Raw genomic sequence first — 27,534 nt, 5'->3', positions numbered from 1 at the left:
CTTGAGCATGGCCCCTAGTGGGCCCCCTACCTAGGCTTGAGCATGGCTCCTAGGCTTGAGCATGGCCCCTAGTGGGCCACCTACCTAGGCTTGAGCAGCATGGCCCCTAGTGGGCCACTTACCTAGACTTGAGCATGGCCCCTAGTGGCCCACTTACCTAGGCTGGTACATGCCCCTAGTGGGGCACCTACCTAGGCTTTAGCATTGCCCCTAGTGGGCCACTTACCTAGGCTTGAGCATGGCCCCTAGTGTGGCACCTACCTAGGCTTGAGCAGCATGCCCCCGAGAGGCCACTTACCTAGGCTTGAGCATGGCCCCTAGTGAGGCACCTACCTAGGCTTCCCCTAGGCTTGATCTTGGCCCCTAGTGGGCCACCTACCTAGGCTTCAGCATGTCCCCTAGTGGGCCACCTACCTAGGCTTCAGCATGGCCCCTAGTGGGCCATCTACCTAGGCTTCAGCATGGCCCCTATTGGGGCACCTACCTAGGCTTGAGCATGGCCCCTAGTTGGCCACTTACCTAGGCTTGAGCATGGCCCCTAGTGGGCCAACTACCTAGGCTTGAGCATGACCCCTAGTGGGCCACCCACCTAGGCTTGAGCATGGCCTCTAATGGGCCACCTACCTAGGCTTGAGCATGGACCCTAGTGGGGCACCTACCTAGGCTTGAGCATGGTCCGTAGTGGGCCACCTATCTAGCCTTTAGCATGGCCCCTAGTGGGCCACTTACCTAGGCTTGAGCATGCCCCTAGTGGGCCACTTGCCTAAGATTGAGCATGGCCCCTAGTGGGGCACCTACCTAGGCTTGAGCATGGCCCCTAGTTGCCACCTACCTAGACTTGAGCATGGTCCCTAGTGGGCCACCTATCTAGGCTTTAGCATGGCCCCTAGTGGGCCACTTACCTAGGCTTGAGCATGGCCCCTAGTAGGGCACCTACCTAGGCTTGAGCATGGTCCCTAGTGGGCCACCTATCTAGCCTTTAGCATGGCCCCTAGTGGGCCACTTACCTAGGCTTGAGCATGCCCCTAGTGGGCCACTTGCCTAAGATTGAGCATGGCCCCTAGTGGGGCACCTACCTAGGCTTGAGCATGGCCCCTAGTTGCCACCTACCTAGACTTGAGCATGGTCCCTAGTGGGCCACCTATCTAGGCTTTAGCATGGCCCCTAGTGGGCCACTTACCTAGGCTTGAGCATGCCCCTAGTGGGCCACTTGCCTAAGATTGAGCATGTCCCGTAGTGGGCCAACTACCTAGGCTTGAGCATGGCCCCTAGTGGGGCACCTACCTAGACTTGAGCATGGTCCCTAGTGGGCCACCTATCTAGGCTTTAGCATGGCCCCTAGTGGGCCACTTACCTAGGCTTGAGCATGGCCCCTAGTAGGGCACCTACCTAGGCTTGAGCATGGCCCCTAGTTGGCCACTTACCTAGGCTTGAGCATGCCCCTAGTGGGCCACTTGCCTAAGATTGAGCATGTCCCGTAGTGGGCCAACTACCTAGGCTTGAGCATGGCCCCTAGTGGGGCACCTACCTAGACTTGAGCATGGTCCCTAGTGGGCCACCTATCTAGGCTTTAGCATGGCCCCTAGTGGGCCACTTACCTAGGCTTGAGCATGGCCCCTAGTAGGGCACCTACCTAGGCTTGAGCATGGCCCCTCGTGGGCCACTTACCTAGGCCTGAACATGGCCCCTAGTGTGGCACTTACCTAGGCTTGAGAATGGCCCCTAGTGGGCCACTTACTTAGGCTTGAACATGGCCCCTAGTGGGGCACTTACCTAGGCTTGAGCATGGCCCCCTAGTGGGGCACCTACCTAGGCTTGAGCATTGCCTCTAATGGGCCACTTACCTAGGCTTGAGCATGGCCCCTAGTGGGGCACTTACCTAGGCTTGAGCATGGCCCCTGGTGGGGCACTTACATAGGCTTGAGCATTGCCCTAGTGGGCACCTACCTAGGTTTGAGCATGGCCCCTAGTTGGGCAAATTCCTATACTTGAGCATGGCCCCTAGTTGGGCACTTACCTAGGCTTGATCATGGCCCCTAGTGTGCCACTTACCTAGGCTTGAACATGGCCCCTAGTGGGCCACCTACCTAGGCTTGAGCATGGCCCCTAGTGGGACACCTACCTAGGCTTGAGCAGCATGCCCCCTAGAGGACACTTACCTAGGCTTGAGCATGGCCCCTAGTGGGGCACCTACCTAGTCTTGTGCATTGGCCCTTAGTGGGTCACGTACCTAGGCTTGAGCATGGCCCCTAGTGGGACACCTACCTAGGCTTCCCCTAGGCCTGATCATGCCCCCTAGTGGGCCACCTACCCAGGCTTGATCATGGCCCTAGTGGCCCACCTACCTAGGCTTAAGCATGGCCCCTAGTGGGCCACCTACATAGGCTTGATCGTGGCCCCTAGTGGCCCACCTACCTAGGCTTGAGCATGGCCCCTAGTGGGCCACTTACCTAGGCTTGAGCATGGCCCCTAGTGGGGCACCACCTAGGCTTGAGCATGGCCCCTAGTGGGCCACTTACGTAGGCTTGAGCATGTCCCCTAGTGGGCCACTTACCTAGGCTTGAGCATGGCCCTTAGTGGGGCACTTACCTAGGCTTCAGCATGGCCCCTAGGTGGCCACCTACCTAGTCTTCCCCTAGGCTTGATCATGGCCCCTATTGGGCCACTTACCTGAGCTTGATCATGGCACCTAGTTGGGTACTTACCTAGGCTTGAGCAGCATGCCCCATAGAGGCCACTTACCTAGGCTTGAGCATGGCCCCTAGTGGGGCACCTACCTAGGCTTGAGCATGGCCCCTAGTGGGGCACCAACCTAGACTTGAGCATGGCCCCTAGTGTGCCACTTACCTAGGCTTGAGCATGGCCCTTAGTGGGGCACTTACTTAGGCTTGAGCATGGCCCCTAGGTGGCCACCTACCTAGGCTTCCCCTAGGCTAGATCATGACCCCTATTGGGCCACCTACCTAGGCTTGAGCATGGCCCCTAGTGGGCCACTTACCTAGGCTTGAGCATGGGCCTTAGTGGGACACCTACATAGGCTTGAGTATGTCCCCTAGTGGGCCACTTACCTAGGCTTGAGCATGGCCCCTTGTGGGCCACCTACCTAGGCTTTCCCTAGGCTTGATCATAGCCCCTAGTGGGACACTTACCTAGGCTTGAGCATGGCCCCTAGTGGGGCACTTATCTAGGCTTGAACATGGCCCCTAGTGGGGCACTTACCTAGGCTTGAGAACGGCCTGTTTTGGGCCACTTACCTATGCTTGAGCATGGCCCCTAGTGGGGCTATACCTAGGCTTGAGGGTGGCCCCTAGTGGGGCACTTACTTACGCTTGTGCATGGCCCCTAGTGGGACACTTACCTGGGCTTGAGCATGGCCCCTAGTGGGCCACTTACCTAAACTTGAACATGGCCCCTAGTGGGCCACCTACCTAGGCTTCCCCTAGGCTTGAGCATGGCCCCTAGTGTGGCACTTATCTAGGCTTGAGCATGGCCCCTAGTGGGGCACCTACCCAGGCTTGAGCATGGCCCTTGGTGGGCCACTTACCTATGCTTGTGCATGACCGTAGTGGGCCACTTACCTAGGCTTCAGCATGGCCCCTAGTGGGCCACTTAACTCGGCTTGAGCAGCATGGTCCCTAGTGCGCCACTTACCTAGGCTGAACATGGCATCTAGTAGGCCACCTACCTAGGATTCCCCTAGGCTTGATCAAGGCCCCTAGTGGGCCACCTACCTAGGCTTGAGCATGGCCCCTAGTGGGCCACTTACCTAGGCTTGAGCATGTCCCCTAGTGTGGCACTTACCTAGGCTTGAGCATGGCCCCTGGTGGGCCACTTACCTAGGCTTGAGCATAGCCCCTAGTGGGACACTTACCTAGGCTTGAGCATGGCCCCTAGTGGGCCACTTACCTAGGCTTGAGCATGGCCCCAAGTGGGGCACCGAACTAGGATTGAGCATGGCCCCTAGTGGGTTACTTACCTAGGCTTGAGCAGCATGGCCCCTAGTGGGCCACCTACCTAGGATTCCCCTAGGCCTGATCATTTCCCCTAGTGGGCCACCTACCTAGGCTTGAGCATGGCCCCTAGTGGGCCATTTACCTAGGCTTGGCATGGCCCCTAGTGGGGCACCTACCTAGGATTGAACATGGCCCCTAGTGGGCCACTTACCTAGGCTTGAGCATGGCCCTTAGTGGCCCACTTACCTAGGCTTGAGCATGCCCCTAGTGGGGCACCTACCTAGGCTTGAGCATGGCCCCTAGTGGGCCACTTACCTATGTTTGACCGTGGCCACTAGTGGGCCACTTACCTAGGCTTGAGCATGGCCCATAGTGGGGCACCTACCTAGGATTGAGCAGCATGCCCCCTAGAGGACACTTACCTAGGCTTGAGTATGTCCCCTAGTGGGCCACTTACCTAGGCTTGAGCATGGCCCCTAGTGGGCCACCTACCTAGGCTTCCCCTAGGCTTGATCATGGCCCCTAGTGGGCCACTTACCTAGGCTTGAGCATAGCCCCTAGTGGGGCACTTACCTAGGCTTGAGCATGGCCCCTAGTGGGGCACATACCTAGGCTTGAGCATGGCCCTAGTGGGCCAACTACCTAGGCTTGAGAATGGCCCGGTTTGGGCAAATTACCTAGGCTTGAGCATGGCCACTAGTGGGGCACTTACCTAGGCTTTAGCATGGCCCCTAGTGGGACACTTACCTAGGCTTGAGCATGGCCCCTAGTGGGCCACCTACCTTGGCTTCCCCTAGGCTTGAGCATGGCCCCTAATGGGCCCCTTACCTAGGCTTGAGCATGTCTCCTAAGCTTGAGCATGGCCCCTAGTGGGCCACCTACCTAGGCTTGAGCAGCATGGCCCCTAGTGGGCCACTTACCTAGACTTGAGCACGGCCCCTAGTGGGCAACTTACCTAGGCTTGAGCATGGCCCCTAGTGGGCCACTTACCTAGGCTTGAGCAATGCCCCTAGTGGGCCACTTACCTAGGCTTGAGCATGGCCCCTAGTGTGGCACCACCTAGGCTTGAGCAGCATGCCCCCTAGAGACCACTTACCTAGGCTTGAGCATGGCCCCTAGTGAGGCACCTACCTAGGCTTCCCCTAGGCTTGATCATGGCCCCTAGTGGGCCACCTACCTAGGCTTCAGCATGGCCCCCAATGGGCCACTTACCTAGGCTTGAGCATGGCCTGTAGTGGGCCACTTACCTAGGCTTTAGCATGGCCCCTAGTGGGCCACTTACCTAGGCTTGAGCAGCATGGCCCTAGTGGGGCACCTACCTAGGCTTGAACATGGCATCTAGTGGGCCACCTACCTAGGATTCCCCTAGGCTTGATCATGGCCTCTAGTGGGCCACCTACCTAGGCTTGAGCATGGCCCCTAGTGGGCCACTTACCTAGGCTGGCGCATGGCCCCTAGTGGGGCACCTACCTAGGATTGAGCATTGCCCCTAGTGGGCCACTTACCTAGGCTTGAGTAGCATGGCCCCTAGTGGGCCACCTACCTAGGATTCCCCTAGGCTTGATCATGGCCCCTAGTGGGCCACCTACCTAGGCTTGAACATGGTCCCCAGTGGGCCACCAACCTAGGCTTCAGCATGGCCCCTAGTGGGCCACTTACCTAGGATTGAGCATGGCCCCTAGTGGGTCACCTACCTAGGCTGGAGCATGGTACCTAGTGGGCAACCTACCTAGGATTGAGCATGGCCCCTAGTGGGCCACTTACCTAGGCTTGAGCAGCATGGCCCCTAGTGGGCCACCTACCTAGGATTCCCCTAGGCTTGATCATGGCTCCTAGTGGGCCACCTACCTAGGCTTGAGCATGGCCCCTAGTGGGCCACTTACCTAGGCTTGAGCATGGCTCCTAGTGGGCCACCTACCTAGGCTTGAGCATGGCCCCTAGTGGGCCACTTGCCTAGGCTTTAGCATGGCCCCTATTGGGGCACCTACATAGCCTTGAGGGTGGCCCCTAGTGAGGCACTTACTTAAGCTTGTGCATGGCCCCTAGTGGGACACTTACCTAGGCTTGAGCATGGCCCCTAGTGGGCCACCTACCTTGGCTTCCCCTAGGCTTGAGCATGGCCCCTAGTGGGCCCCCTACCTAGGCTTGAGCATGGCTCCTAGGCTTGAGCATGGCTCCTAGTGGGCCACCTACCTAGGCTTGAGCAGCATGGCCCCTAGTGGGCCACTTACCTAGGCTTGAGCACGACCCCTAGTGGGCCACTTACCTAGGCTTGAGCATGGCCCCTAGTGGGCCACTTACCTAGGCTGGTGCATGCCCCTAGTGGGGCACATACCTAGGCTTTAGCATTGCCCCTAGTGGGCCACTTACCTAGGCTTGAGCATGGCCCCTAGTGTGGCACCTACCTAGGCTTGAGCAGCATGCCCCCTAGAGGCCACTTACCTATGCTTGAGCATGGCCCCTAGTGAGGCACCTACCTAATCTTCCCCTAGGCTTGATCATGGCCCCTAGTGGGCCACCTACCTAGGCTTCAGCATGGCCCCTAGTGGGCCACCTACCTAGGCTTGAGCATGGCCCCTATTGGGGCACCTACCTAGGCTTGCGCATGGCCCCTAGTTGGCCACTTACCTAGGCTTGAGCATGGCCCGTAGTGGGCCAACTACCTAGGCTTGAGCATGGCCCCTAGTGGGCCACCCACCTAGGCTTGAGCATGGCCCCTAATGGGCCACCTACCTAGGCTTGAGCATGGCCCCTAGTGGGGCACCTACCTAGGTTTGAGCATGCTCCCTAGTGGGCCACCTATCTATGCTTTAGCATGGCCCCTAGTGGGCCACTTACCTAGGCTTGAGCATGCCCCTAGTGGTCCACTTACCTAGGCTTGAGCATGGCCCTTAGTGGGCCACTTACCTAGGTTTGAGCGTGGCCTCTAGTGGGCCACTTACCTAGGCTTGAGCATGGCCCATTGTGGGGCACCTACCTACGATTGAGCAGCATGCCCCCTAGAGGACACTTACCTAGGCTTGAGTATGTCCCCTAGTGGGCCACTTACCTAGGCTTGAGCATGGCCCCTAGTGGGCCACCTACCTAGGCTTCCCCTAAGCTTGATCATGGCCCCTAGTGGGCCACTTACCTAGGCTTGAGCATGGCCCCTAGTGGGGCACTTACCTAGGCTTGAGCATGGCCCCTAGTGGGGCACATACCTAGGCTTGAGCATGGCCCCTAGTGGGCCACCTACCTAGGCTTGAGAACGGCCCGTTTTGGGCAGCTTACCTAGGCTTGAGCATGGCCACTAGTGGGCCACTTACCTAGGCTTGAGCATGGCCCCTACTGGGACACCTACCTAGCCTTGAGGGTGGCCCCTAGTGGGCCACCCACCTAGGCTTGAGCATGGCCCCTAATGGGCCAACTACTTACGCTTGTGCATGGCCCCTAGTGGGACACTTACCTAGGCTTGAGCATGGCCCCTAGTGGGCCACCTACCTTGGTTCCCCTAGGCTTGAGCATGGCCCATAGTGGGCCCCCTACCTAGGCTTGAGCATGGCTCCTAGGCTTGAGCATGGCCCCTAGTGGGCCACCTACCTAGGCTTGAGCAGCATGGCCCCTAGAGGGCCACTTACCTAGACTTGAGCATGGCCCCTAGTAGGCCACTTACCTAGGCTTGAGCATGGCCCCTAGTGGCCCACTTACCTAGGCTGGTGCATGCCCCTAGTGGGGCACCTACCTAGGCTTTAGCATTGCCCCTAGTGGGCCACTTACCTAGGCTTGAGCATGGACCCTAGTGTGGCACCTACCTAGGCTTGAGCAGCATGCCCCGAGAGGCCACTTACCTAGGCTTGAGCATGGCCCCTAGTGAGGCACCTACCTAGGCTTCCCCTAGGCTTGATCATGGCCCCTAGTGGGCCACCTACCTAGGCTTCAGCATGTCCCCTAGTGGGCCACCTACCTAGGCTTCAGCATGGCTCCTAGTGGGCCATCTACCTAAGCTTGAGCATGGCCCCTATTGGGGCACCTACCTAGGCTTGAGCATGACCCCTAGTTGGCCACTTACCTAGGCTTGAGCATGGCCCCTAGTGGGCCAACTACCTAGGCTTGATCATGGCCCCTAGTGGGCCACCCACCTAGGCTTGAGCATGGCCCCTAATGGGCCACCTACCTAGGCTTGAGCATGGACCCTAGTGGGGCAACTACCTAGGCTTGAGCATGGTCCCTAGTGGGCCACCTATCTAGGCTTTAGCATGGTCCCTAGTGGGCCACTTACCTAGGCTTGAGCATGCCCCTAGTGGGCCACCTGCCTAGGCTTGAGCATGGCCCCTAGTGGGGCACCTACCTAGGCTTGAGCATGGCCCGTAGTTGCCACTTACCTAGGCTTGAGCATGTCCTGTAGTGGGCCAACTACCTAGGCTTGAGCATGGCCCCTAGTGGGGCACCTACCTAGACTTGAGCATGGTCCCTAGTGGGCCACCTATCTAGGCTTTAGCATGGCCCCTAGTGGGCCACTTACCTAGGCTTGAGCATGCCCCTAGTGGGCCACTTACCTAGGCTTGAGCATGGCCCCTAGTGGGCCACTTACCTAGGCTTGAGCATGTCCCCTAGTGTGGCACTTACCTAGGCTTGAGCATGGCCCCTGGTGGGCCACTTACCTAGGCTTGAGCATGGCCCCTAGTGGGACACTTACCTAGGCTTGAGCATGGCCCCTAGTGGGCCACTTACCTAGGCTTGAGCATGGCCCCAAGTGGGGCACCGAACTAGGATTGAGCATGGCCCCTAGTGGGTTACTTACCTAGGCTTGAGCAGCATGGCCCCTAGTGGGCCACCTACCTAGGATTCCCCTAGGCCTGATCATTTCCCCTAGTGGGCCACCTACCTAGGCTTGAGCATGGCCCCTAGTGGGCCATTTACCTAGGCTTGGCATGGCCCCTAGTGGGGCACCTACCTAGGATTGAACATGGCCCCTAGTGGGCCACTTACCTAGGCTTGAGCATGGCCCTTAGTGGCCCACTTACCTAGGCTTGAGCATGCCCCTAGTGGGGCACCTACCTAGGCTTGAGCATGGCCCCTAGTGGGCCACTTACCTATGTTTGACCGTGGCCACTAGTGGGCCACTTACCTAGGCTTGAGCATGGCCCATAGTGGGGCACCTACCTAGGATTGAGCAGCATGCCCCCTAGAGGACACTTACCTAGGCTTGAGTATGTCCCCTAGTGGGCCACTTACCTAGGCTTGAGCATGGCCCCTAGTGGGCCACCTACCTAGGCTTCCCCTAGGCTTGATCATGGCCCCTAGTGGGCCACTTACCTAGGCTTGAGCATAGCCCCTAGTGGGGCACTTACCTAGGCTTGAGCATGGCCCCTAGTGGGGCACATACCTAGGCTTGAGCATGGCCCTAGTGGGCCAACTACCTAGGCTTGAGAATGGCCCGGTTTGGGCAAATTACCTAGGCTTGAGCATGGCCACTAGTGGGGCACTTACCTAGGCTTTAGCATGGCCCCTAGTGGGACACTTACCTCGGCTTGAGCATGGCCCCTAGTGGGCCACCTACCTTGGCTTCCCCTAGGCTTGAGCATGGCCCCTAATGGGCCCCTTACCTAGGCTTGAGCATGTCTCCTAAGCTTGAGCATGGCCCCTAGTGGGCCACCTACCTAGGCTTGAGCAGCATGGCCCCTAGTGGGCCACTTACCTAGACTTGAGCACGGCCCCTAGTGGGCAACTTACCTAGGCTTGAGCATGGCCCCTAGTGGGCCACTTACCTAGGCTTGAGCAATGCCCCTAGTGGGCCACTTACCTAGGCTTGAGCATGGCCCCTAGTGTGGCACCACCTAGGCTTGAGCAGCATGCCCCCTAGAGACCACTTACCTAGGCTTGAGCATGGCCCCTAGTGAGGCACCTACCTAGGCTTCCCCTAGGCTTGATCATGGCCCCTAGTGGGCCACCTACCTAGGCTTCAGCATGGCCCCCAATGGGCCACTTACCTAGGCTTGAGCATGGCCTGTAGTGGGCCACTTACCTAGGCTTTAGCATGGCCCCTAGTGGGCCACTTACCTAGGCTTGAGCAGCATGGCCCCTAGTGGGGCACCTACCTAGGCTTGAACATGGCATCTAGTGGGCCACCTACCTAGGATTCCCCTAGGCTTGATCATGGCCTCTAGTGGGCCACCTACCTAGGCTTGAGCATGGCCCCTAGTGGGCCACTTACCTAGTCTGGCGCATGGCCCCTAGTGGGGCACCTACCTAGGATTGAGCATTGCCCCTAGTGGGCCACTTACCTAGGCTTGAGTAGCATGGCCCCTAGTGGGCCACCTACCTAGGATTCCCCTAGGCTTGATCATGGCCCCTAGTGGGCCACCTACCTAGGCTTGAACATGGTCCCCAGTGGGCCACCAACCTAGGCTTCAGCATGGCCCCTAGTGGGCCACTTACCTAGGATTGAGCATGGCCCCTAGTGGGTCACCTACCTAGGCTGGAGCATGGTACCTAGTGGGCAACCTACCTAGGATTGAGCATGGCCCCTAGTGGGCCACTTACCTAGGCTTGAGCAGCATGGCCCCTAGTGGGCCACCTACCTAGGATTCCCCTAGGCTTGATCATGGCTCCTAGTGGGCCACCTACCTAGGCTTGAGCATGGCCCCTAGTGGGCCACTTACCTAGGCTTGAGCATGGCTCCTAGTGGGCCACCTACCTAGGCTTGAGCATGGCCCCTAGTGGGCCACTTGCCTAGGCTTTAGCATGGCCCCTATTGGGGCACCTACATAGCCTTGAGGGTGGCCCCTAGTGAGGCACTTACTTAAGCTTGTGCATGGCCCCTAGTGGGACACTTACCTAGGCTTGAGCATGGCCCCTAGTGGGCCACCTACCTTGGCTTCCCCTAGGCTTGAGCATGGCCCCTAGTGGGCCCCCTACCTAGGCTTGAGCATGGCTCCTAGGCTTGAGCATGGCTCCTAGTGGGCCACCTACCTAGGCTTGAGCAGCATGGCCCCTAGTGGGCCACTTACCTAGGCTTGAGCACCACCCCTAGTGGGCCACTTACCTAGGCTTGAGCATGGCCCCTAGTGGGCCACTTACCTAGGCTGGTGCATGCCCCTAGTGGGGCACATACCTAGGCTTTAGCATTGCCCCTAGTGGGCCACTTACCTAGGCTTGAGCATGGCCCCTAGTGTGGCACCTACCTAGGCTTGAGCAGCATGCCCCCTAGAGGCCACTTACCTATGCTTGAGCATGGCCCCTAGTGAGGCACCTACCTAATCTTCCCCTAGGCTTGATCATGGCCCCTAGTGGGCCACCTACCTAGGCTTCAGCATGGCCCCTAGTGGGCCACCTACCTAGGCTTGAGCATGGCCCCTATTGGGGCACCTACCTAGGCTTGCGCATGGCCCCTAGTTGGCCACTTACCTAGGCTTGAGCATGGCCCGTAGTGGGCCAACTACCTAGGCTTGAGCATGGCCCCTAGTGGGCCACCCACCTAGGCTTGAGCATGGCCCCTAATGGGCCACCTACCTAGGCTTGAGCATGGCCCCTAGTGGGGCACCTACCTAGGTTTGAGCATGCTCCCTAGTGGGCCACCTATCTATGCTTTAGCATGGCCCCTAGTGGGCCACTTACCTAGGCTTGAGCATGCCCCTAGTGGTCCACTTACCTAGGCTTTGAGCATGGCCCTTAGTGGCCCACTTACCTAGGTTTGAGCGTGGCCTCTAGTGGGCCACTTACCTAGGCTTGAGCATGGCCCATTGTGGGGCACCTACCTACGATTGAGCAGCATGCCCCCTAGAGGACACTTACCTAGGCTTGAGTATGTCCCCTAGTGGGCCACTTACCTAGGCTTGAGCATGGCCCCTAGTGGGCCACCTACCTAGGCTTCCCCTAAGCTTGATCATGGCCCCTAGTGGGCCACTTACCTAGGCTTGAGCATGGCCCCTAGTGGGGCACTTACCTAGGCTTGAGCATGGCCCCTAGTGGGGCACATACCTAGGCTTGAGCATGGCCCCTAGTGGGCCACCTACCTAGGCTTGAGAACGGCCCGTTTTGGGCAGCTTACCTAGGCTTGAGCATGGCCACTAGTGGGCCACTTACCTAGGCTTGAGCATGGCCCCTACTGGGACACCTACCTAGCCTTGAGGGTGGCCCCTAGTGGGCCACCCACCTAGGCTTGAGCATGGCCCCTAATGGGCCAACTACTTACGCTTGTGCATGGCCCCTAGTGGGACACTTACCTAGGCTTGAGCATGGCCCCTAGTGGGCCACCTACCTTGGTTCCCCTAGGCTTGAGCATGGCCCATAGTGGGCCCCCTACCTAGGCTTGAGCATGGCTCCTAGGCTTGAGCATGGCCCCTAGTGGGCCACCTACCTAGGCTTGAGCAGCATGGCCCCTAGAGGGCCACTTACCTAGACTTGAGCATGGCCCCTAGTAGGCCACTTACCTAGGCTTGAGCATGGCCCCTAGTGGCCCACTTACCTAGGCTGGTGCATGCCCCTAGTGGGGCACCTACCTAGGCTTTAGCATTGCCCCTAGTGGGCCACTTACCTAGGCTTGAGCATGGACCCTAGTGTGGCACCTACCTAGGCTTGAGCAGCATGCCCCGAGAGGCCACTTACCTAGGCTTGAGCATGGCCCCTAGTGAGGCACCTACCTAGGCTTCCCCTAGGCTTGATCATGGCCCCTAGTGGGCCACCTACCTAGGCTTCAGCATGTCCCCTAGTGGGCCACCTACCTAGGCTTCAGCATGGCTCCTAGTGGGCCATCTACCTAAGCTTGAGCATGGCCCCTATTGGGGCACCTACCTAGGCTTGAGCATGACCCCTAGTTGGCCACTTACCTAGGCTTGAGCATGGCCCCTAGTGGGCCAACTACCTAGGCTTGATCATGGCCCCTAGTGGGCCACCCACCTAGGCTTGAGCATGGCCCCTAATGGGCCACCTACCTAGGCTTGAGCATGGACCCTAGTGGGGCACCTACCTAGGCTTGAGCATGGTCCCTAGTGGGCCACCTATCTAGGCTTTAGCATGGTCCCTAGTGGGACACTTACCTAGGCTTGAGCATGCCCCTAGTGGGCCACCTGCCTAGGCTTGAGCATGGCCCCTAGTGGGGCACCTACCTAGGCTTGAGCATGGCCCGTAGTTGCCACTTACCTAGGCTTGAGCATGTCCCGTAGTGGGCCAACTACCTAGGCTTGAGCATGGCCCCTAGTGGGGCACCTACCTAGACTTGAGCATGGTCCCTAGTGGGCCACCTATCTAGGCTTTAGCATGGCCCCTAGTGGGCCACTTACCTAGGCTTGAGCATGCCCCTAGTGGGCCACTTACCTAGGCTTGAGCATGGCCCCTAGTGGGGCACCTACCTAGGCTTGAGCATGGCCCCTAGTGGGTCACCTACCTAGGCTTGAGCATGGTCCCTAGTGGGCCACCTACCTAGGCTTCAGCATGGCCCCTAGTGGGTCACCTACCTAGGCTTGGGCATGGCCCCTAGTGGGCCACTTACCTAGGCTTGAGCATGGCCTCTAGTGGGCCACTTACCTAGGCTTGAACATGGCCCCTAGTGTGGCACTTACCTAGGATTGGAATGGCCCCTAGTGGGCCACTCACTTAGGCTTGAACATGGCCCCTAAAAGGGCACTTACCTAGGCTTGAACATGGCCCCTAGTGTGGCACTTACCTAGGCTTGAGCATGGCCGCTAGTGTGGCACTTACCTAGGCTTGAGTATGGCCCCTAGTGGGCCACTTACTTAGGCTTGAGCATGGCCCCTAGTGGGGCACCTACCTAGGCTTGAGCATGGCCCCTAATGGGGCACCTACCCAGGTTTGAGCATGGCCCCTAGTGGGCCACTTACCTAGGCTTGAGCATGGCCCCTAGTGGGCCACCTACCTAGGATTGAGCATGGCCCCTAGTGGGCCACTTACCTAGGCTTGAGCAGTATGGCCCCTAGTGGGCCACTTACCTAGGCTTGAGCATGGCCCCTAGTGGCCCACTTAACTAGGCTTGAGCATGCCCCTAGTGGGCCACTTACCTAGGCTTGAGCATGGCCCCTAGTGGGGCACCTACCTAGGCTTGAGCATGGCCCCTAGTGGGTCACATATCTAGGCTTGAGCATGGCCCCTAGTGGGCCACCTACCTTGGCTTCCCCTAGGCTTGAGCATGGCCCCTAATGGGCCCCTTACCTAGGCTTGAGCATGTCTCCTAAGCTTGAGCATGGCCCCTAGTGGGCCACCTACCTAGGCTTGAGCAGCATGGCCCCTAGTGGGCCACTTACCTAGACTTGAGCACGGCCCCTAGTGGGCAACTTACCTAGGCTTGAGCATGGCCCCTAGTGGGCCACTTACCTAGGCTTGAGCAATGCCCCTAGTGGGCCACTTACCTAGGCTTGAGCATGGCCCCTAGTGTGGCACCACCTAGGCTTGAGCAGCATGCCCCCTAGAGACCACTTACCTAGGCTTGAGCATGGCCCCTAGTGAGGCACCTACCTAGGCTTCCCCTAGGCTTGATCATGGCCCCTAGTGGGCCACCTACCTAGGCTTCAGCATGGCCCCCAATGGGCCACTTACCTAGGCTTGAGCATGGCCTGTAGTGGGCCACTTACCTAGGCTTTAGCATGGCCCCTAGTGGGCCACTTACCTAGGCTTGAGCAGCATGGCCCCTAGTGGGGCACCTACCTAGGCTTGAACATGGCATCTAGTGGGCCACCTACCTAGGATTCCCCTAGGCTTGATCATGGCCTCTAGTGGGCCACCTACCTAGGCTTGAGCATGGCCCCTAGTGGGCCACTTACCTAGGCTGGCGCATGGCCCCTAGTGGGGCACCTACCTAGGATTGAGCATTGCCCCTAGTGGGCCACTTACCTAGGCTTGAGTAGCATGGCCCCTAGTGGGCCACCTACCTAGGATTCCCCTAGGCTTGATCATGGCCCCTAGTGGGCCACCTACCTAGGCTTGAACATGGTCCCCAGTGGGCCACCAACCTAGGCTTCAGCATGGCCCCTAGTGGGCCACTTACCTAGGATTGAGCATGGCCCCTAGTGGGTCACCTACCTAGGCTGGAGCATGGTACCTAGTTGGCAACCTACCTAGGATTGAGCATGGCCCCTAGTGGGCCACTTACCTAGGCTTGAGCAGCATGGCCCCTAGTGGGCCACCTACCTAGGATTCCCCTAGGCTTGATCATGGCTCCTAGTGGGCCACCTACCTAGGCTTGAGCATGGCCCCTAGTGGGCCACTTACCTAGGCTTGAGCATGGCTCCTAGTGGGCCACCTACCTAGGCTTGAGCATGGCCCCTAGTGGGCCACTTGCCTAGGCTTTAGCATGGCCCCTATTGGGGCACCTACATAGCCTTGAGGGTGGCCCCTAGTGAGGCACTTACTTAAGCTTGTGCATGGCCCCTAGTGGGACACTTACCTAGGCTTGAGCATGGCCCCTAGTGGGCCACCTACCTTGGCTTCCCCTAGGCTTGAGCATGGCCCCTAGTGGGCCCCCTACCTAGGCTTGAGCATGGCTCCTAGGCTTGAGCATGGCTCCTAGTGGGCCACCTACCTAGGCTTGAGCAGCATGGCCCCTAGTGGGCCACTTACCTAGGCTTGAGCACCACCCCTAGTGGGCCACTTACCTAGGCTTGAGCATGGCCCCTAGTGGGCCACTTACCTAGGCTGGTGCATGCCCCTAGTGGGGCACATACCTAGGCTTTAGCATTGCCCCTAGTGGGCCACTTACCTAGGCTTGAGCATGGCCCCTAGTGTGGCACCTACCTAGGCTTGAGCAGCATGCCCCCTAGAGGCCACTTACCTATGCTTGAGCATGGCCCCTAGTGAGGCACCTACCTAATCTTCCCCTAGGCTTGATCATGGCCCCTAGTGGGCCACCTACCTAGGCTTCAGCATGGCCCCTAGTGGGCCACCTACCTAGGCTTGAGCATGGCCCCTATTGGGGCACCTACCTAGGCTTGCGCATGGCCCCTAGTTGGCCACTTACCTAGGCTTGAGCATGGCCCGTAGTGGGCCAACTACCTAGGCTTGAGCATGGCCCCTAGTGGGCCACCCACCTAGGCTTGAGCATGGCCCCTAATGGGCCACCTACCTAGGCTTGAGCATGGCCCCTAGTGGGGCACCTACCTAGGTTTGAGCATGCTCCCTAGTGGGCCACCTATCTATGCTTTAGCATGGCCCCTAGTGGGCCACTTACCTAGGCTTGAGCATGCCCCTAGTGGTCCACTTACCTAGGCTTGAGCATGGCCCTTAGTGGCCCACTTACCTAGGTTTGAGCGTGGCCTCTAGTGGGCCACTTACCTAGGCTTGAGCATGGCCCATTGTGGGGCACCTACCTACGATTGAGCAGCATGCCCCCTAGAGGACACTTACCTAGGCTTGAGTATGTCCCCTAGTGGGCCACTTACCTAGGCTTGAGCATGGCCCCTAGTGGGCCACCTACCTAGGCTTCCCCTAAGCTTGATCATGGCCCCTAGTGGGCCACTTACCTAGGCTTGAGCATGGCCCCTAGTGGGGCACTTACCTAGGCTTGAGCATGGCCCCTAGTGGGGCACATACCTAGGCTTGAGCATGGCCCCTAGTGGGCCACCTACCTAGGCTTGAGAACGGCCCGTTTTGGGCAGCTTACCTAGGCTTGAGCATGGCCACTAGTGGGCCACTTACCTAGGCTTGAGCATGGCCCCTACTGGGACACCTACCTAGCCTTGAGGGTGGCCCCTAGTGGGCCACCCACCTAGGCTTGAGCATGGCCCCTAATGGGCCAACTACTTACGCTTGTGCATGGCCCCTAGTGGGACACTTACCTAGGCTTGAGCATGGCCCCTAGTGGGCCACCTACCTTGGTTCCCCTAGGCTTGAGCATGGCCCATAGTGGGCCCCCTACCTAGGCTTGAGCATGGCTCCTAGGCTTGAGCATGGCCCCTAGTGGGCCACCTACCTAGGCTTGAGCAGCATGGCCCCTAGAGGGCCACTTACCTAGACTTGAGCATGGCCCCTAGTAGGCCACTTACCTAGGCTTGAGCATGGCCCCTAGTGGCCCACTTACCTAGGCTGGTGCATGCCCCTAGTGGGGCACCTACCTAGGCTTTAGCATTGCCCCTAGTGGGCCACTTACCTAGGCTTGAGCATGGACCCTAGTGTGGCACCTACCTAGGCTTGAGCAGCATGCCCCGAGAGGCCACTTACCTAGGCTTGAGCATGGCCCCTAGTGAGGCACCTACCTAGGCTTCCCCTAGGCTTGATCATGGCCCCTAGTGGGCCACCTACCTAGGCTTCAGCATGTCCCCTAGTGGGCCACCTACCTAGGCTTCAGCATGGCTCCTAGTGGGCCATCTACCTAAGCTTGAGCATGGCCCCTATTGGGGCACCTACCTAGGCTTGAGCATGACCCCTAGTTGGCCACTTACCTAGGCTTGAGCATGGCCCCTAGTGGGCCAACTACCTAGGCTTGATCATGGCCCCTAGTGGGCCACCCACCTAGGCTTGAGCATGGCCCCTAATGGGCCACCTACCTAGGCTTGAGCATGGACCCTAGTGGGGCACCTACCTAGGCTTGAGCATGGTCCCTAGTGGGCCACCTATCTAGGCTTTAGCATGGTCCCTAGTGGGCCACTTACCTAGGCTTGAGCATGCCCCTAGTGGGCCACCTGCCTAGGCTTGAGCATGGCCCCTAGTGGGGCACCTACCTAGGCTTGAGCATGGCCCGTAGTTGCCACTTACCTAGGCTTGAGCATGTCCCGTAGTGGGCCAACTACCTAGGCTTGAGCATGGCCCCTAGTGGGGCACCTACCTAGACTTGAGCATGGTCCCTAGTGGGCCACCTATCTAGGCTTTAGCATGGCCCCTAGTGGGCCACTTACCTAGGCTTGAGCATGCCCCTAGTGGGCCACTTACCTAGGCTTGAGCATGGCCCCTAGTGGGGCACCTACCTAGGCTTGAGCATGGCCCCTAGTGGGTCACCTACCTAGGCTTGAGCATGGTCCCTAGTGGGCCACCTACCTAGGCTTCAGCATGGCCCCTAGTGGGTCACCTACCTAGGCTTGGGCATGGCCCCTAGTGGGCCACTTACCTAGGCTTGAGCATGGCCTCTAGTGGGCCACTTACCTAGGCTTGAACATGGCCCCTAGTGTGGCACTTACCTAGGATTGGAATGGCCCCTAGTGGGCCACTCACTTAGGCTTGAACATGGCCCCTAAAAGGGCACTTACCTAGGCTTGAACATGGCCCCTAGTGTGGCACTTACCTAGGCTTGAGCATGGCCGCTAGTGTGGCACTTACCTAGGCTTGAGTATGGCCCCTAGTGGGCCACTTTCTTAGGCTTGAGCATGGCCCCTAGTGGGGCACCTACCTAGGCTTGAGCATGGCCCCTAATGGGGCACCTACCCAGGTTTGAGCATGGCCCCTAGTGGGCCACTTACCTAGGCTTGAGCATGGCCCCTAGTGGGCCACCTACCTAGGATTGAGCATGGCCCCTAGTGGGCCACTTACCTAGGCTTGAGCAGTATGGCCCCTAGTGGGCCACTTACCTAGGCTTGAGCATGGCCCCTAGTGGCCCACTTAACTAGGCTTGAGCATGCCCCTAGTGGGCCACTTACCTAGGCTTGAGCATGGCCCCTAGTGGGGCACCTACCTAGGCTTGAGCATGGCCCCTAGTGGGTCACCTATCTAGGCTTGAGCATGGTCCCTAGTGGGCCACCTACCTAGGCTTCAGCATGGCCCCTAGTGGGTCACCTACCTAGGCTTGGGCATGGCCCCTAGTGGGCCACTTACCTAGGCTTGAGCATGGCCTCTAGTGGGCCACTTACCTAGGCTTGAACATGGCCCCTAGTGTGGCACTTACCTAGGATTGGAATGGCCCCTAGTGGGCCACTCACTTAGGCTTGAACATGGCCCCTAAAAGGGCACTTACCTAGGCTTGAACATGGCCCCTAGTGTGGCACTTACCTAGGCTTGAGCATGGCCGCTAGTGTGGCACTTACCTAGGCTTGAGTATGGCCCCTAGTGGGCCACTTACTTAGGCTTGAGCATGGCCCCTAGTGGGGCACCTACCTAGGCTTGAGCATGGCCCCTAATGGGGCACCTACCCAGGCTTGAGCATGGCCCCTAGTGGGCCACTTACCTAGGCTTGAGCATGGCCCCTAGTGGGCCACCTACCTAGGATTGAGCATGGCCCCTAGTGGGCCACTTACCTAGGCTTGAGCAGTATGGCCCCTAGTGGGCCACTTACCTAGGCTTGAGCATGGCCCCTAGTGGCCCACTTAACTAGGCTTGAGCATGCCCCTAGTGGGGCACCTACCTAGCCTTGAGCATGGCCCCTAGTAGGCCACCTACCTAGGATTCCCCTCGGCTTGAGAATGGCCCGTAGTGGGCCACTTACCTAGGCTTGAGCATGGCCCCTAGTGGGGCACCTACCTAGGCTTGAGCATGGCCCCTAGTTGGGCACCTACCCAGGCTTGAGCATGGCCCCTAGTGGGCCACTTACCTAGGCTTGAGCATGGCCCTAGTGGGGCACCTACCTAGGTTTCCCCTACGGTTGATCATGGCCCCTAGTGGGCCACCTACCTAGGCTTCAGCATGGCCCCTAGTGGGCCACCTACCTAGGCTTCAGCATGGCCCCTAGTGGGCCACCTACCTAGGCTTGAGCATGGTCCCTAGTGGGGCACCTACCTAGGCTTGAGCATGGCCCCTAGTTGGCCACTTACCTTGGCTTGAGCATGTCCCCTAGTGGGCCACTTACCTAGGCTTGAGCATGGGCCCCAATGGGCCACTTACCTAGGCTTGAGCATGGCCTGTAGTGGGCCACTTACCTAGGCTACAACATGGCCCCTAGTGGGCCACTTACCCAGGCTTGAGCAGCATGGCCCCTAGTGGGGTACCTACCTAGGCTTGAACATGGCATCTAGTGGGCCACCTACCTAGGATTCACCTAGGCTTGATCATGGCCCCTAGTGGGCCACCGACCTAGGCTTGAGCATGGCCCCTAGTGGGCCACTTACCTAGGCTAGAGCATGGCCCCTAGTGAGGCACCTACCTAGGATTGAGCATGGCCCCTAGTGGGCCACTTACCTAGGCTTGAGCAGCAGGGCCCCTAGTGGGCCACCTACCTAGGATTCCCCTAGGCTTGATCATGGCCCCTAGTGGGCCACCTACCTAGGCTTGAACATGGTCCCTAGTGGGCCACTTACCTAGGCTACAGCATGGCCCCTAGTGGGCCACTTACCTAGGCGTGAGCATGGCCCCTAGTGGGTCACCTACCTAGGCTGGAGCATGGCACCTAGTGGGGCACCTACCTAGGATTGAGCATGGCCCCTAGTGGGCCACTTACCTAGGCTTGAGCAGCATGGCCCCTAGTTGACCACCTACCTAGGATTCCCCTAGGCTTGATCATGGCCCCTAGTGGGCCACCTACCTAGGCTTGAGCATGGCCCCTAGTGGGCCACTTACCTAGGCTTGAGCATGGCCCCTAGTGGGGCACCGAACTAGGATTGAGCATGGCCCCTAGTGGGCCACTTACCTAGGCTTGAGCAGCATGGCCCCTAGTGGGCCACCTACCTAGGTTTCCCCTTGGCCTGATCATGGCCCCTAGTGGGCCACCTACCTAGGCTTGAGCATGGCCCCTAGTGGGCCATTTACCTAGGCTTGAGCATGGCCCCTAGTGGGGCACCTACCCAGGATTGAGCATGGCCCCTAGTGGGCCACTTACCTAGGCTTGAGCATGGCCCTTAGTGGCCCACTTACCTAGGCTTGAGCATGGCCCCTAGTGGGCCACTTACCTAGGTTTGAGCTTTGCCACTAGTGGGCCACTTACCTAGGCTTGAGCAGGGCCCATAGTGGGGCACCTACCTAGGATTGAGCAGCATGCCCCCTAGAGGACACTTACCTAGGCTTTAGTATGTCCCCTAGTGGGCCACTTACCTAGGCTTGAGCATGGTCCCTAGTGGGCCACCTACCTAGGCTTCCCCTAGGCTTGATCATGGCCCCTAGTGGGCCACTTACCTAGGCTTGAGCATGGCCCCTAGTGGGGCACTTACCTAGGCTTGAGCATGGCCCCTAGTGGGGCACATACCTAGGCTTGAGCATGGCCCCTAGTGGGCTACCTACCTAGGCTTGAGAATGGCCCGTTTTGGGCAACTTACCTAGGCTTGAGCATGGCCACTAGTGGGGCACTTACCTAGGCTTTAGCATGGCCCCTAGTGGGACACTTACCAAGGCTTGAGCATGGCCCCTAGTGGGCCACCTACCTTGGCTTCCCCTAGGCTTGAGCATGGCCCCTAGTGGGCCCCCTACCTAGGCTTGAGCATGGCTCCTAGGCTTGAGCATGGCCCCTAGTGGGCCACCTACCTAGGCTTGAGCAGCATGGCCCCTAGTGGGCCACTTACCTAGGCTTGAGCACGGCCCCTAGTGGGCCACTTACCTAGGCTTGAGCATGGCCCCTAGTGGGGCACCTACCTAGGCTTTAGCATTGCCTCTAGTGGGCCACTTAACTAGGCTTGAGCATGGCCCCTACTGTGGCACCTACCTAGGCTTGAGCAGCATGCCCCCTAGAGGCCACTTACCTAGGCTTGAGCATGGCCCCTAGTGAGGCACCTACCTAGGCTTCCCCTAGGCTTGATCATGACCCCTAGTGGGCCACCTACCTATGCTTCAGCATGGCCCCTAGTGGGCCACCTACCTCGGCTTCAGCATGGCCCCTAGTGGGCCACTTAGCTAGGCTTGAGCATGGCCCCTAATGGGACACCTACCTAGGCTTGAGCATGGTCTCTAGTGGGGCACCTACCTAGGCTTGAGCATTGCCCCTAGTGGGGCACCTACCTAGGCTTGAGCATGGCCCCTAGTTGGCCACTTACCTAGTCTTGAGCATGTCCCCTAGTGGGCCACTTAGCTAGGCTTGAGCATGGCCCCTAATGGGACACCTACCTAGGCTTGAGCATGGTCTCTAGTGGGGCACCTACCTAGGCTTGAGCATTGCCCCTAGTGGGCCACTTACCTAGGCTTGAACATGGTCCCTAGTGGGCCACCTACCTAGGCTTCAGCATGGCCCCTAGTGGGCCACTTACCTAGGCTTGAGCATGGCCCCTAGTGGGTCACCTACCTAGGCTTGGGCATGGCCACTAGTGGGCCACTTACCTAGGCTTGAGCATGGCCCCTAGTCGGCCACTTACCTAGGCTTGAGCATGGCCCCTAGTGGGGCACTTGTCTAGGCTTGAGCATGGCCCCTAGTGGGGCACATACCTAGGCTTGAGCATGGCCCCTAGTGGGCCACCTACCTAGGCTTGAGAATGGCCCGTTTTGGGCAACTTACCTAGGCTTGAGCATGGCCACTAGTGGGGCACTAACCTAGGCTTTAGCATGGCCCCTAGTGGGACACTTACCAAGGCTTGAGCATGGCCCCTAGTGGGCCACCTACCTTGGCTTCCCCTAGGCTTGAGCATGGCCCCTAGTGGGCCCCCTATCTAGGCTTAAGCATGGCTCCTAGGCTTGAGCATGGCCCCTAGTGGGCCACCTACCTAGGCTTGAGCAGCATGGCCCCTAGTGGGCCACTTACCTAGGCTTGGACACGGCCCCTAGTGGGCCACTTACCTAGGCTTGAGCATGGCCCCTAGTGGGCCACTTACCTAGGCTGGTGCATGCCTCTAGAGGGGCACCTACCTAGGCTTTAGCATTGCCTCTAGTGGGCCACTTAACTAGGCTTGAGCATGGCCCCTACTGTGGCACCTGCCTAGGCTTGAGCAGCATGCCCCCTAGAGACCACTTACCTAGGCTTGAGCATTGCCCCTAGTGAGGCACCTACCTAGGCTTCCCCTAGGCTTGATCATGGCCCCTAGTGGGCCACCTACCTAGGCTTCAGAATGGCCCCTAGTGGGCCACCTACCTAGGCTTCAGCATGGCCCCTAGTGGGCCACCTATCTAGGCTTGAGCATGGCCCCTAATGGGGTATCTACCTAGGCTTGAGCATGGCCCCTAGTTGGCCACTTAGCTAGGCTTGAGCATGGCCCCTAATGGGACACCTACCTAGGCTTGAGCATGGTCCCTAGTGGGGCAACTACCTAGGCTTGAGCATTGCCCCTAGTGGGCCACTTACCTAGGCTTGAACATGGCCCCTAGTGGGCCACTTACCTAGGCTTGAGCATGGCCCCTAGTGGGTCACCTACCTAGGCTTGGGCATGGCCACTAGTGGGCCACTTACCTAGGCTTGAGCATGGCCCCTAGTCGGCCACTTACCTAGGCTTGAACATGGCCCCTAGTGTGGCACGTACCTAGGCTTGAGAATGGCCCATAGTGGGCCACTTACCTAGGCTTGAGCATGGCCCCTAGTGGGCAACTTAACTATGCTTGAGCATGGCCCCTAGTGGGCCACTTACCTAGGCTTGAGCATGGCCTTATTAGGGCACTTACCTAGGCTTGAGCATGGCCCCTAGTGGGGCACATACCTAGGCTTGAGCATGCCCCCTAGTGGGGCACTTACCTAGGCTTGCGAATGGCCCCTAGTGGGGCACTTACCTAGGCTTGAGCATGGCCCCTAGTGGGGCACTTACCTAGGCTTGAGCATGGCCCCTATTCGGCCACTTACCTAGGCTTGAACATGGCCCCTAGTGTGGCACGTACCTAGGCTTGAGAATGGCCCATAGTGGGCCACTTTCCTAGGCTTGAGCATGGCCCCTAGTGGGCAACTTAACTATGCTTGAGCATGGCCCCTAGTGGGGCACTTACCTAGGCTTGAGCATGGCCCTAGTAGGGCACTTACCTAGGCTTGAGCATGGCCCCTAGAGGGGCACATACCTAGGCTTGAGCATGCCCCCTGGTGGGGCACTTACGTAGGCTTGAGAATGGCCCCTAGTGGGGCACTTACCTAGGCTTGAGCATGGCCCCCTAGTGGTGCACCTACCTAGGCTTCCCTTAGGCTTGAGCATGGCCCCTAGTGGGTCACTTACCTGGGCTTGTGCATGCCCCTAGTGGGGCACCTACCTAGGCTTTAGCATTGCCCCTAGTGGGCCACTTACCTAGGCTTGACCATGGCCCTCTAGTGGGGCACCTACCTAGGCTTCGGCAGCATGCCCCCTAGAGGCCACTTACTTAGGCTTGAGCATGGCCCCTAGTGGGGCACCTACCTAGGCTTCCCCTAGGCTTGATCATGGCCCCTAGTGGGCCACCTACCTAGGCTTCACCATGGCTCCTAGTGGGCCAGCTACCTAGGCTTCAGCATGGCCCCTAGTTGGCCACTTACCTAGGCTTGAGCATGGCCCCTAGTGGGCCAACTACCTAGGCTTGAGCATGGCCCCTAGTGGGCCACCCACCTAGGCTGGAGCATGGCCCCTAATGGGCCACCTACCTAGGCTTGAGCATGGCCCCTAGTGGGGCACCTACATAGGCATGAGCATGGCACCTAGTGGGGCACCTACCAGGCTTGAGCATGGCCCCTACTGGGCTACTTACCTAGGCTTGAACATGGTCCCTAGTGGGCCACCTATCTAGGCTTTAGCATGGCCCCTAGTGGGCCACTTACCTAGGCTTGTGCATGGCCCCTAGTGGGGCACCTACCTAGGCTTGAGCATTGCCCCTAGTGGGCCACTTACCTAGGCTTGAGCATGGTCCCTAGTGGGCCACCTATCTAGGCTTCAGCATGGCCCCTAGTGGGCCACTTACCTAGGCTTGAGCATAGCCCCTAGTGGGACACCTACCTAGGCTTGAGCATGGCCCCTAGTGAGCCACTTACCCAGGCTTGAGCATGGCCCCAAGTGAGCCACTTACCTAGGCTTGAGCATGGCCCCTAGTGGGGCACTTACCTAGGCTTGAGAATGCCCCCTAGTGTGCCACTTACCTAGGCTTGAGCATGGCCCCTAGTGGGCCATTTAACTAGGCTTGAGCATGGCTCCTAGTGGGGCACTTACCTAGGCTTGAGCATGTCCCCTAGTTGGCCACTTACCTAGGCTTGAGCATGTCCCCTAGTGGGCCACCTACCTAGGCTTGAGCATGGCCCCTTGTGGGCCACCCACCTAGGCTTGAGCATGGCCCCTAATGGGCCACCTACCTAGGCTTGCGCATGTCCCCTAGTGGGGCACCTACCTAGGCTTGAGCATTGCCCCTAGTGGGCTACTTACCTAGGCTTGAGCATGGTCCCCAGTGGGCCACCTATCTAGGCTTCAGCATGGCCCCTAGTTGCCCACTTATCTAGGCTTGATCATGGCCCCTAGTGGGCCACCTACCTAGGCTTCAGCATGGCCCCTAGTGGGCCACCTATCTAGGCTTGAGCATGGCTCCTAATGGGGTATCTACCTAGGCTTGAGCATGGCCCCTAGTTGGCCAATTACCTAGGCTTGAGCATGTCCCCTAGTGGGCCACTTAGCTAGGCTTGAGCATGGCCCCTAATGGGACACCTACCTAGGCTTGAGCATGGTCCCTAGTGGGGCAACTACCTAGGCTTGAGCATTGCCCCTAGTGGGCCACTTACCTAGGCTTGAACATGGCCCCTAGTGGGCCACTTACCTAGGCTTGAGCATGGCCCCTAGTGGGTCACCTACCTAGGCTTGGGCATGGCCACTAGTGGGCCACTTACCTAGGCTTGAGCATGGCCCCTAGTCGGCCACTTACCTAGGCTTGAACATGGCCCCTAGTGTGGCACGTACCTAGGCTTGAGAATGGCCCATAGTGGGCCACTTACCTAGGCTTGAGCATGGCCCCTAGTGGGCAACTTAACTATGCTTGAGCATGGCCCCTAGTGGGCCACTTACCTAGGCTTGAGCATGGCCTTATTAGGGCACTTACCTAGGCTTGAGCATGGCCCCTAGTGGGGCACATACCTAGGCTTGAGCATGCCCCCTAGTGGGGCACTTACCTAGGCTTGCGAATGGCCCCTAGTGGGGCACTTACCTAGGCTGGAGCATGGCCCCTAATGGGCCACCTACCTAGGCTTGAGCATGGCCCCTAGTGGGGCACCTACATAGGCATGAGCATGGCACCTAGTGGGGCACCTACCAGGCTTGAGCATGGCCCCTACTGGGCTACTTACCTAGGCTTGAACATGGTCCCTAGTGGGCCACCTATCTAGGCTTTAGCATGGCCCCTAGTGGGCCACTTACCTAGGCTTGTGCATGGCCCCTAGTGGGGCACCTACCTAGGCTTGAGCATTGCCCCTAGTGGGCCACTTACATAAGCTTGAGCATGGTCCCTAGTGGGCCACCTATCTAGGCTTCAGCATGGCCCCTAGTGGGCCACTTACCTAGGCTTGAGCATAGCCCCTAGTGGGACACCTACCTAGGCTTGAGCATGGCCCCTAGTGAGCCACTTACCCAGGCTTGAGCATGGCCCCAAGTGAGCCACTTACCTAGGCTTGAGCATGGCCCCTAGTGGGGCACTTACCTAGGCTTGAGAATGCCCCCTAGTGTGCCACTTACCTAGGCTTGAGCATGGCCCCTAGTGGGCCATTTAACTAGGCTTGAGCATGGCTCCTAGTGGGGCACTTACCTAGGCTTGAGCATGTCCCCTAGTTGGCCACTTACCTAGGCTTGAGCATGTCCCCTAGTGGGCCACCTACCTAGGCTTGAGCATGGCCCCTTGTGGGCCACCCACCTAGGCTTGAGCATGGCCCCTAATGGGCCACCTACCTAGGCTTGCGCATGTCCCCTAGTGGGGCACCTACCTAGGCTTGAGCATTGCCCCTAGTGGGCTACTTACCTAGGCTTGAGCATGGTCCCCAGTGGGCCACCTATCTAGGCTTCAGCATGGCCCCTAGTTGCCCACTTATCTAGGCTTGATCATGGCCCCTAGTGGGCCACCTACCTAGGCTTCAGCATGGCCCCTAGTGGGCCACCTACCTAGGCTTCAGCATGGCCCCTAGTGGGCCACCTATCTAGGCTTGAGCATGGCTCCTAATGGGGTATCTACCTAGGCTTGAGCATGGCCCCTAGTTGGCCAATTACCTAGGCTTGAGCATGTCCCCTAGTGGGCCACTTAGCTAGGCTTGAGCATGGCCCCTAATGGGACACCTACCTAGGCTTGAGCATGATCCCTAGTGGGGCAACTACCTAGGCTTGAGCATTGCCCCTAGTGGGCCACTTACCTAGGCTTGAACATGGCCCCTAGTGGGCCACTTACCTAGGCTTGAGCATGGCCCCTAGTGGGTCACCTACCTAGGCTTGGGCATGGCCACTAGTGGGCCACTTACCTAGGCTTGAGCATGGCCCCTAGTCGGCCACTTACCTAGGCTTGAACATGGCCCCTAGTGTGGCACGTACCTAGGCTTGAGAATGGCCCATAGTGGGCCACTTACCTAGGCTTGAGCATGGCCCCTAGTGGGCAACTTAACTATGCTTGAGCATGGCCCCTAGTGGGCCACTTACCTAGGCTTGAGCATGGCCTTATTAGGGCACTTACCTAGGCTTGAGCATGGCCCCTAGTGGGGCACATACCTAGGCTTGAGCATGCCCCCTAGTGGGGCACTTACCTAGGCTTGCGAATGGCCCCTAGTGGGGCACTTACCTAGGCTTGAGCATGGCCCCTAGTGGGGCACTTACCTAGGCTTGAGCATGGCCCCTATTCGGCCACTTACCTAGGCTTGAACATGGCCCCTAGTGTGGCACGTACCTAGGCTTGAGAATGGCCCATAGTGGGCCACTTTCCTAGG

The sequence above is a fragment of the Ambystoma mexicanum genome, chromosome 9 (genome assembly GCF_040938575.1).
Source record: "Ambystoma mexicanum isolate Mex_15411 chromosome 9, UKY_AmexF1_1, whole genome shotgun sequence".
Taxonomy (NCBI): domain Eukaryota; kingdom Metazoa; phylum Chordata; class Amphibia; order Caudata; family Ambystomatidae; genus Ambystoma; species Ambystoma mexicanum.
This window is presented reverse-complemented; position numbering follows the sequence as displayed.